Consider the following 9,766-nt stretch of genomic DNA (forward strand, 5'->3'; position numbering starts at 1 on the left):
TCAGGAGCCCCAAGACTAAATTCTCAACACAAATATTTATTTGCCACAGAGGGAAAAAGGCCAGGGCATAAGACACAAACACAGGAAATAGAGAATGAGGGAGAAGAGGAAGGGAAAAAGGGATAAGGAGAAGGAGGGACAATGGGCTGCCTCTAAATAAAAAGACACAGATGTCAGTTTATAAAGCTACAAGAAAAAACTGTGTTACAATGTGGTGTTTATTTGTTCATGATAATTAGGGCACAGCTTGAGAATGTATGAAACCTCAAAGCCCACCTCCACAGTGATATACCCCCTCCAACAAAGCCACACCTACTCCAGAAAGGCCAATCTCTCAATACTGCTACTCTCTGTGGACCAAGCATTCAAACACACGAGTCTATAGGAGTCATTTTTATTCAAACCAGTATGGTATGTCTGAATGTTCTGACATGAGCTGTTGCATGAGTGACCTTCCTATCCATGTAATAAGATGTCATGGCCAAGGCACCTTAGAAGGTAAAGTATTTAATTGAGTTCCTGAGAGTTAGCGTTCATGATGGTGGAGTGAAGTCATGGCAACAGGAAGAAATTACATCACAAACTGGAAGGGGAGGGCAGAGAGCACACTGGGAATAGCACAAGTTTTCTTAAACTTTGAAGACCACCCCCAGTGACAACCTTGTCCAAGGCCACACCTCCTAACCCTTGCCAAAACATTTACTAACTGGGGACCAACTATTTAAATGGGGGAGGCATTTCAAACTACCACAGCTGCCAACACATATTTTCATTCTTAGGTTGAACTAATACTAAACCATAAAATAATTGCTTCTGGGGAGACAGTTTAGTGGTTAAGAGCACTGGATACTATTGCAGAAAACCAGGGTTCAATTGCTAGTGCATGCGAATCTGGGGAGACATCGAGCCATGGAGAGTAGGTGTGGAGTAAGAGTGGGGTTAGCACATGTCAAAAACATGAAAATCTTATCCTGAGTTCAGCAGGAGTAGGATCAGTTACCCCACTCCGTCAGGCCTACACTCTCAACTTTGCAGATGGTAAGAGATCACATAGCCCAGTAGCCAGGTTAAATTTCCCTTTCTCTTATAAGGTCATGTCCAGTGGCACATGGAATTCCTCCTTATGCAAATAAGGTATCCCCAGCACCCGAGTCCCAGCCAAGGGTGTACACTCACCCTGGTAGACACAACTTGCCCTCTACAGGTTTAGAATAGCCTCTGCTAACTTCTAGAAATAGGAGGATGCTCCCCTGCCTTTAACACCAAAAAAAGCCTATAAATAGTAGGACCCTGATGGGTCTACAGGCATGATGCATCCTCTTGAGGCCAACATCAGCACCATTCTTCTAGGAAGAGATATCCTGGAGGCTTTGGAAGTTACTCTCACTAGTCAACCAAAAAGTTACATTAGGGTAAATAGTTATAGTAATAATCATACTTATAAAGACTTTAAAACAAACCCTTTGATTACTCCCAATTCTACACACTGCTGTTAGTACAATATTTCCTGCCTCAACTGGCTCTCAAATGAGTTTATCTGTGTTGAACAATGGCCTCTATTAGGAAGAAACATAAAGTGCTCATACAGTTAGTAAATGAAACAAACAAACAAACAATAAAACGTTCCACTTTATTATATCCACCCTTTCCATAGTCCATGAAACACTGTTGTGTTTGCTATAAAAAAAAAATGCCTGCTATAAGGCTTAAAGGCAATTAATAAAACCATGTGGATTTGGGGGTCACCCAAAAGGGGTCTGGCACTCATCTCCACCATTCCCGTCAATGTCTCTTTCTTAGCAGTAGTCATTTACAGGCTGCTGTTTTTCTATCCCTCTCCACCTGTATGGTTGCTTGTGGTTTCCCCTGCCCTTGTGGATTGTCAGTCGATACGGTCCACACAAGCAAAAGGAGCAAAGACAATGAATGGAGGTTTCAGTATGGTAAATGATCACACTGGGTCCAACTCTGGGGAATCAGATCAATTTAACTAGGGTGTTTGAGGCTTATATAATTTGGGGGACTGGGAGTAGGAACATCCTGGATGAGCAAAGGTCATTGTGAAGGCTTAGGGTACAGAAATGCTTCATTATTATGGTGAAGCATTTCAGGAATCTCGGGCACTAGATGAACATGATCTTATGAGAACAAGAAAGGAAATTGATTCTGTAATCTAACTAGGTGTACGTGATATTTCTTAGGCAGATTTTTTTTTTAAATAACCAGACAAGTTCAGAGAAGTCCTGCCAATGAAGGGAATCTCCATATTGTACCAAGCCCAGAGCTGATCTGGTGGACTTGGACCTTATTTAACAAAGTTTTTCCATAATAGCCAATGCTTTGCATTCTCAATACACCATTATCAACTCTGGGTCAGCTTTATGAGATAAGTGGACAGTCCTACCACAAAGGATGGAAAACAGTCCCTCCATCTCCCCAGAGGCCATTGCCACAGCATTAAGGCTCTGCTTAGATAAAGATCTACATATTTATCATTATATGAATGATATTTTGGTATAGAGAGACTCTTTCACCAGTCCTGGCAACTTAAGAATCAATTAATACCTTCCCTATCTCCCACAGAATTTAAAATACCTCCTCATACAATACAGCTTATTCTGTCCATCACATTCTAAGAAATGGATATTTCCCTCACCTCAAAAAGCCCTCTTAAGCCCAACCTTTTCTTCCCTCAAACCTTAACTCTAACCTCCTTCCAAAGCTTTCTGTAAAATCGAAATTGGTTTAACCATGGTTTTCCCTTACCAAAAGTATATTAATCATTTTAATCATTTTTATCTCCTAAAATGAGATAAAACTTTGTCTCTTATTAAACTACCTCTTGTAACACAGCTGAGGCTTTAGGCATCATTAATACAGCTATAAAAGAGAGCACTTCTTAGGTATGATGGAACAATGCCTGTACAGCTTCTTATTTTCAACTCCTTCCCCTACTTTCATGGGGGCATTATGTCCAGCCCAAAGATTTACTGGAATAGCTCCAAACCCTGGTAGGCTGTGCATCTAGAATTCTAACTGAGGTTGATGCACTTGCTATCATGATTAAAAATGGCAAGGTTTGAGCTCCGCAAATCTTAGAAAAAGACCTTGATATCCTTGTTGCCATTTTTTCTTTCTGTCATGTTTAGTGGCTACTCTGGATTCATTCCCACTTTTTGATAAACCTCTTTATGTTGAACTCAACCTGGACATTTCAGCAGTAGCAACAAGGGCTGCTGCTGCTGCTCTGGATCAACACAATACCTGACAGAAAAGATCCAGGACAAGCTTGTCCAGGTCATGGCCTCCTCCTGAGATAGCTTTGGTTCCCTCTAATGGCAGATAACCTCCCTTGAAGGGGTTGCCTTACAAAGCAGGAGATCTCTTGACCTGCTGCTGACAGCTGAGCAAGGAGGGACTTTTGTAGTACTCAGGGATGATTTCTATTTCTGTATTTATGAATCTGGAGAGGTAAAACAAAATATACAGGTATTTAAGGATTTCTTGACATATCTCCAATTCTGCTATGCCCTGGGTACTCAAAGTTTCTGGTAGCTTAGCTACCTCGCATACTTGACCCAATACTTGCCATTGGGTCCTCTTCCACCTGGCCCCATATTTCTTCCAATTCTTAAAACAGTATGTGAGCAACATTGCCCAAGTCACTATCAACCATTTTTGTTTCATTTTTAAAACCAATCTAAACCTAGAGGCTGAAGACTACAATGATACCTTCCCTTTATCAAAGAAAAGGTGGAAGAAATGGGGCCATGTAGCTGTGGAGCCATGGGGAGCAAGAACAGGATTGAAGAATGTCTAAATTCTGGTAAAAACTCATCCTGATGTCCCCCCATCTTGTCCCATTTTAGGAGGTCATGAAGTCAGACAGATAGGTTAAACTTCCTTTTTTCTTATAAGGTCATATCCATCAGCACCTGGAATTCCTCCTTATGCAAGTGAAACATCCCCTGCACCCTGGCTTCTGTCAATGATTTACACTAGCACAGATAACCACTACTCACTCTGCAAAAGCCTTTGTTTTCCCCATTAAAATCAGCTGTCTCAATGAAGTTGCCTACCAAGAGTCTATTCTCACTGTGCTTACTTCTGTCTGCGGTCACTTGGCTCCTTGGACACCATGCCTCACTTCCCCTTCCAGGATCCTCAAGTTGGGGCCATTGTGCCATTAAGGGTGTAGAGCCTGAATGACAAGTACCCATAGGGTGATTCACAATGGTCTGTAAAATAAGTACAGTTCCTGGGTATCTTCTGGCCTCTTCTGGCCTCTGAGAGTACTGCATGTAGGCGTTGCGTAATCCTATAGGGAGGCAAAACACCTAAACAGTAAAAAACAAAAAGAACAGGCTAGAATCATCATTACCTCTTTCAGTAGGGGTCGCCTTATATCTGGCTCTCCTATTGCCAGAACTGGACCCTATTAATGGTGGTTACATGGATATGGTCACAAAATTGTGCTAATTTGTAATACTCTCAGTTTTTTCTCGTATAATGTGTAAGGTTTTTGTATGTGAGAAAACATCATGGAAGGGCAGTGAGCCAAAAAATAAAAGGTCTTTTTATTAGTCAGAGTCTTTTAGAAAAGCAAGCAGCTGCACACACGCATGCATGAATGAACACATACATGCACAATTCCACTCCACCTCCTCCAATTGGACTCATAGATTTAAAATGATGAAGCTAAATTTGGGGAGTATGAGGGAAAGGAGGCTTATTGGCTTAACATGAAAATGTACATAGAAGAACAGAAGTCAAAAGCCATGTTAATGTATGTGGGCAATGCTGCCACTAGAGGCCTCATTGATTCGGGTGGCCTACACTGCCACCTGAGTCCATGGTGATTTCCAGGCCAGTGCTGCTACTGAAGGCCATGTCTATGTCTGTAGTCCTTTTCAGCCAGGGATATATTCAGTCCTGTACTACAAACAATGGCCACTTGGATGTCCATGGTCTGTACTGCAGCCTGAAGTCATGTTATGTGTACAAGCCATGCTGCAACTGAGGACTATACTGATCTGAGTGCACTGCACTGCCACCTAAGGCCATGGCTATGTCTGTATTTGTGCTGAATCAGAAAGATATGACTGGGTTCTTGGTCTTATAGCAGTGAGGTCTGTGTCGATGTCTATGTCCTGTGTTGCCACTGAATGCCAGGCAGATATCTGTAGCTTATGCTGTAGCCAAAAGCCTTGTTAATGTCTGTGATCTCAGATGCAAAGGGGGGCTTTATCTGGTTTGGTGCCTCTACTGTAACTGAGAGCCCTGTTGGCAGTCTGTGTTTGCCAGAAACCATATTGAAGCCTATAACCCAGGCTCCTGTGGTTTGTAAAGAGGAAATAATCTACTTTGACAGTGATATTGATGACTGAAAAACAGGGACATGGAAGATTTCTGTGACCACCCCTACCTCAACCCCAACCTACATCAACCACTCAAAAGCAACCAGTAACATCCTAGATAGGAAGCCATTGTAGATAACTCCTAAAAGTTGTATTAGGATGATGGGATATTGCTCTCTACAGTAGAGACTTCCTGCAAGGATGTGGGAGGGGAGGAGTCAACTTCATTTAGGGTGCAGGCAACTGAAAGTTTGACCATGCTCCAGTGTATATATAGATAGTACAAGTTGAAATTTTTTTCTGAGACTATGAAGCAAACAAAAATTGGAGGAAGAACTAGGAAGTGAATATGAGGGAGAGTATGATGTGAAATCCTCAAAGAATCAATAAAAGCATTATGTTGGAAAAACATGCTAAGTTGATCAATCTGACCTTCTCTAGCAATGGAGTCAGACAGCACTCTTTGACAGCAGAGATTCCAGGCAGGAAGTCACAGTGCTGGGAAGGGCTGTGAGACTATCTAAAGTCTTGTGTGTGTGTGTGTGTGTGTGTGTGTGTGTGTGTGTGTGTGTGTTGCTGTGTCTCTCTGGCTCCTCCTTCACCTACTGTGATGAAAAAGACCCTCCTGAGGAAAAGACCTTGGCCACATTGGGCCCAACTGGTGAGAAACTCACAGCCTCATTTTTGAGGTGACGGTTCCTCATTTTCTCATATCCTACCAGTTATAAAGATGTATCTTAGCCTACATCACATCAATGAGATGTTTCTGAGAATGAAGAAGAAGACAAGGACTGAAAACTACAAGAACTCAATAAAATGTAAAAGAAAACAAATAGACCAAGAATCAATTGCCAGACTTCCATTGAAATGTTAAAATTAGTCAATATTCAGCATAAATAATGAGTGACAATGAGAAAGTATAAAATATGATATCAAGATGTAAAACCAGAGAATATAGAAAAAGTGGAGATGTTAGTATTTTGAAATTATACTAATGTTAAATTTGATGATCCTGTGTAAAATTTCATTTTCCCTAAGAAATACAAATGACATGGCTGGTGTAAATAAATAAGACTTTGAACAATCTCATCTCTCCTAAAGAATCAACTCAGCAGAGACTGATGGACTGAGCAGTAGACTCCCTGCCTAGAATCCCTAGGGGCTGAGTCATGGTTCAGTGGTAGAGACCCTGTCTAGAATCATCCAATGATGGCCTTCTGGTGACTCAGTAATAAAGTGTTCACCTAGACATGTGTCTCAGGGGGATGGCAGGATAGATAAGGGGGGTATTTCTACTTTGGAGACATATTTCTTGAGTAGCATGAGTTTCTTTGCGGTTTTGTGACATGCGATTTCATGTGTGTTAAAGTAAGTTCTGACTGACTGGTGCACTATCTGTATTGGTTAACTTAAATGACCTTGTATGGAGTTTCAATATATGCAGTGTCTACCAAGTAAGTGAGGACTAGAACAGTTTCTTGCTAGTAGACTACACTTCCCAGCTTCTTTTGTATCCAGGGAAGGAAACTCTGTTTGGGTGGAAACATAAGATATATGTTGCAATCATTTCCAGCCATCTTCTGGACTTATTTATTCTCCTCTTACATATATGCCAATAAAACTGGTCCCACTGGTCTAAGGTTGGACAGCTATTTTCTGCTTTCCCCCTCTCCAAGCCCCTTAAAAATCTAATATGCATTCCTCATTGATCAATTTTCAGTCCTAGGCAAAAGCCTCAGTGTCAGTGCTCAGGACTAGAGTCTGGTTAAATGACTGCAGTCTGTAACTAGAGGTTTCACAGTAGAGGAATTTTCTCTCATTTACAATTTTTGAAGTAAGTTTTGGGAAATATTCTATGAAACACATACCTTTCTGTTTGCTTTGTTCTGGTTCCCATGAAATTCCTTCTAAATGTGTAAGAAATACTTCCATAAAGAAATGTTTCATCCTCTTTTCAGCTAATTATAACCCAGGTATTATTGGACAAGACAGTATAAATGCTTCCATCTCTCCCTCTTCTGTCTGATTTCTGACCTGGAACTGATTGATCGAGCAAGCAGGAAAAGGTTTGTCTACTCCACTCTGGCCCTTTCAAGAAAGAAGAGAAAACAACAAAAGTGACATCTAATAATCACCAGAGGAAAAGTATTTCTGTGTCCTGTGTCATCCTTCTTCTCTCCATAGACCTCTTACCTGGTATCTTCCCTTAATCCATGTTCTTGATATAGACACAGACAAGCAGCCATGACAGGGAAATAAGACTTATCAAAAAAATAAGAAACAGCCAATGGAACAGTATGCACTACCAATGTTCCTCGCAGGTTGACATAGAGGCTCCCATAAAATGAGTTTTAATTGTGTCTCATGTACCCTTCTCCATCAGCTTCTGTCCCTCCAGTGCGCAAGGTTTCCACATTTACTCATCAAATTCTACAAGGACCATGATGTTCTGATTATGCTTATGTATAAGACAGGTAAACCTTGGCTCTTCTTCAGCCTGGATCACTGTTGACATCCAGGTCTTGCAGGATCAATCTCCCCTAGGAAGAGAGTGCCTGGGCCAAAAGGTGTGCTTCTGAACAGGTTCTCCATCCCAAAGTAAGTTCATGGTGGAATTGCAAAGATATATATTAAAAACAGAGTAAGCCAAATTGTGACACCCCACTGAAGAAACATGTTGAGTCACAGTCACCACTTGGAGACCTTAAGAAATGCAAAGTAGACCCCAGTGACAGTGATGACCCTGTTCTCCTTGCTTGCTCAGAATCTAAGGGAAAAACAATTACTAATTGTGCTCCTGTGGATGTTTCCTTCCTCACTCCTCTCTCTGGAAGTCAGTCCACCTGTGGTCAGGTGATTGTGTGAGATTTGCATACAGCTCCATTGGCTATTTACTGTAGGTGGGTATTATTTAGTGAGAGTCCAGTACCTCATAAAGACTGAAAAACTGTGGAAAACCCTGGAGAATTTGAAAAGCCATGAAAATCTGACTGTGAAAAACCAGAAGAGCCAACCTGTTATATAGAATTTGTAGGCACTGCTGGAAGAAAGAGCTTCCCTAGTCTAAAGAGCTGTACTCCTAACCACAGTGGGATATAACTCTTTATTCCGTAAAAGAGAAAGCAAATTCAGTATTCTCTAAGGCACATGGAAGGACCACCTAAGACAGAAACCTGACTGCAGGCCTGATAATTTGTCTACAACTCTAATTTTTTCCTCTTGAAGACCCCTAGCCTATAAGTGATTCTTTCAAGCTGACTCTCCCCTGACCACACTGTATTCTGAAGACACTATTTGTGGGAGTGTCTGTGCAAACACCACAGCCAGCAGTGGATCAACCCATGAGAGACAAAAAGAAACCTGTTTCACCACGACTTGCTAATGAGTGTACATTTAAACTTGGAGAGTCTGACCCTGGGTACTTTATTTTAGGCATACTTAAACAGCACAGTTTCAAATAAAGTTCCCTGGCGATAACTGACTTAGTCTTGTGTCCATAAGAAAGCTGAATATTTGATTATACCAGCAAACCTTGTAAAGTATGTGTGACATTACCATGAAGATATCTTTAACAGATTAACTGAGTAAATAACTCAAACAACATTAACATCAAATAACATTAACTGAGTAAATAACTTCAGAACAAAAGTCTAGGGGAACCAATGTAGCTTGATATACAGATAACACACAAATCACTAGGATACTAAGCAGGTCCCTCTGTTCCTAAATTTCTGAGCAGAAAATGGGTTGTATATTACACTCTTGAAGATACAACACTGTATGCTCAATATTGCTGTGTGCTCAATGGTACTTATCTGTAAGTACAAGAGCATGCATGCATTACTCCTACAACTCTGTTTTTTCAGTGGCTTACTGAAAGAAAGAAGAAGAGGAAGAAGAAGAGGAAGAAGCAGAAGCATTGATTTGTAATTTTAAAATCAAGATCAGAACAACAGAAGAGTAACCATTGACCCCTGACACAGAATAGGTTTTGATCCAGCTCCAAGAGCTTCTACCTCAACTCCCAGCCATAACAGCACTATCATAGGTACAGGACTCCACACACATAGTTGTCTTGACTCCTCATAGCATACATTTCAGATAGGGAGGCTGATGAAAAGAAATCTCACTTTCTTGACATTTTTGAACTCGCATGTCAAAGAGACCTATTCTTCTTCACTTGAGGTGGATAATGGTGACTTTGGCGGAGATGCCTCATACTCCAGCTGAGTGTTACCTTAAGCAGTGAGACACTTCTGTAATTTAGTGAGATCCCAGCACCTTATAAGGCAAGATACAGCCAGACACTGTGACTGGGTCCACACAACAACCAGCAGTACCAGCATCCAAATTTTGTTCTGCATGCAAGTAAAATATATCTGGAGATGATCAGTACGTAGTTTATACAG

The sequence above is a fragment of the Grammomys surdaster genome, unplaced genomic scaffold, assembly GCF_004785775.1.
Source record: "Grammomys surdaster isolate TR1022 unplaced genomic scaffold, NIH_TR_1.0 1089, whole genome shotgun sequence".
Lineage (NCBI taxonomy): Eukaryota > Metazoa > Chordata > Mammalia > Rodentia > Muridae > Grammomys > Grammomys surdaster.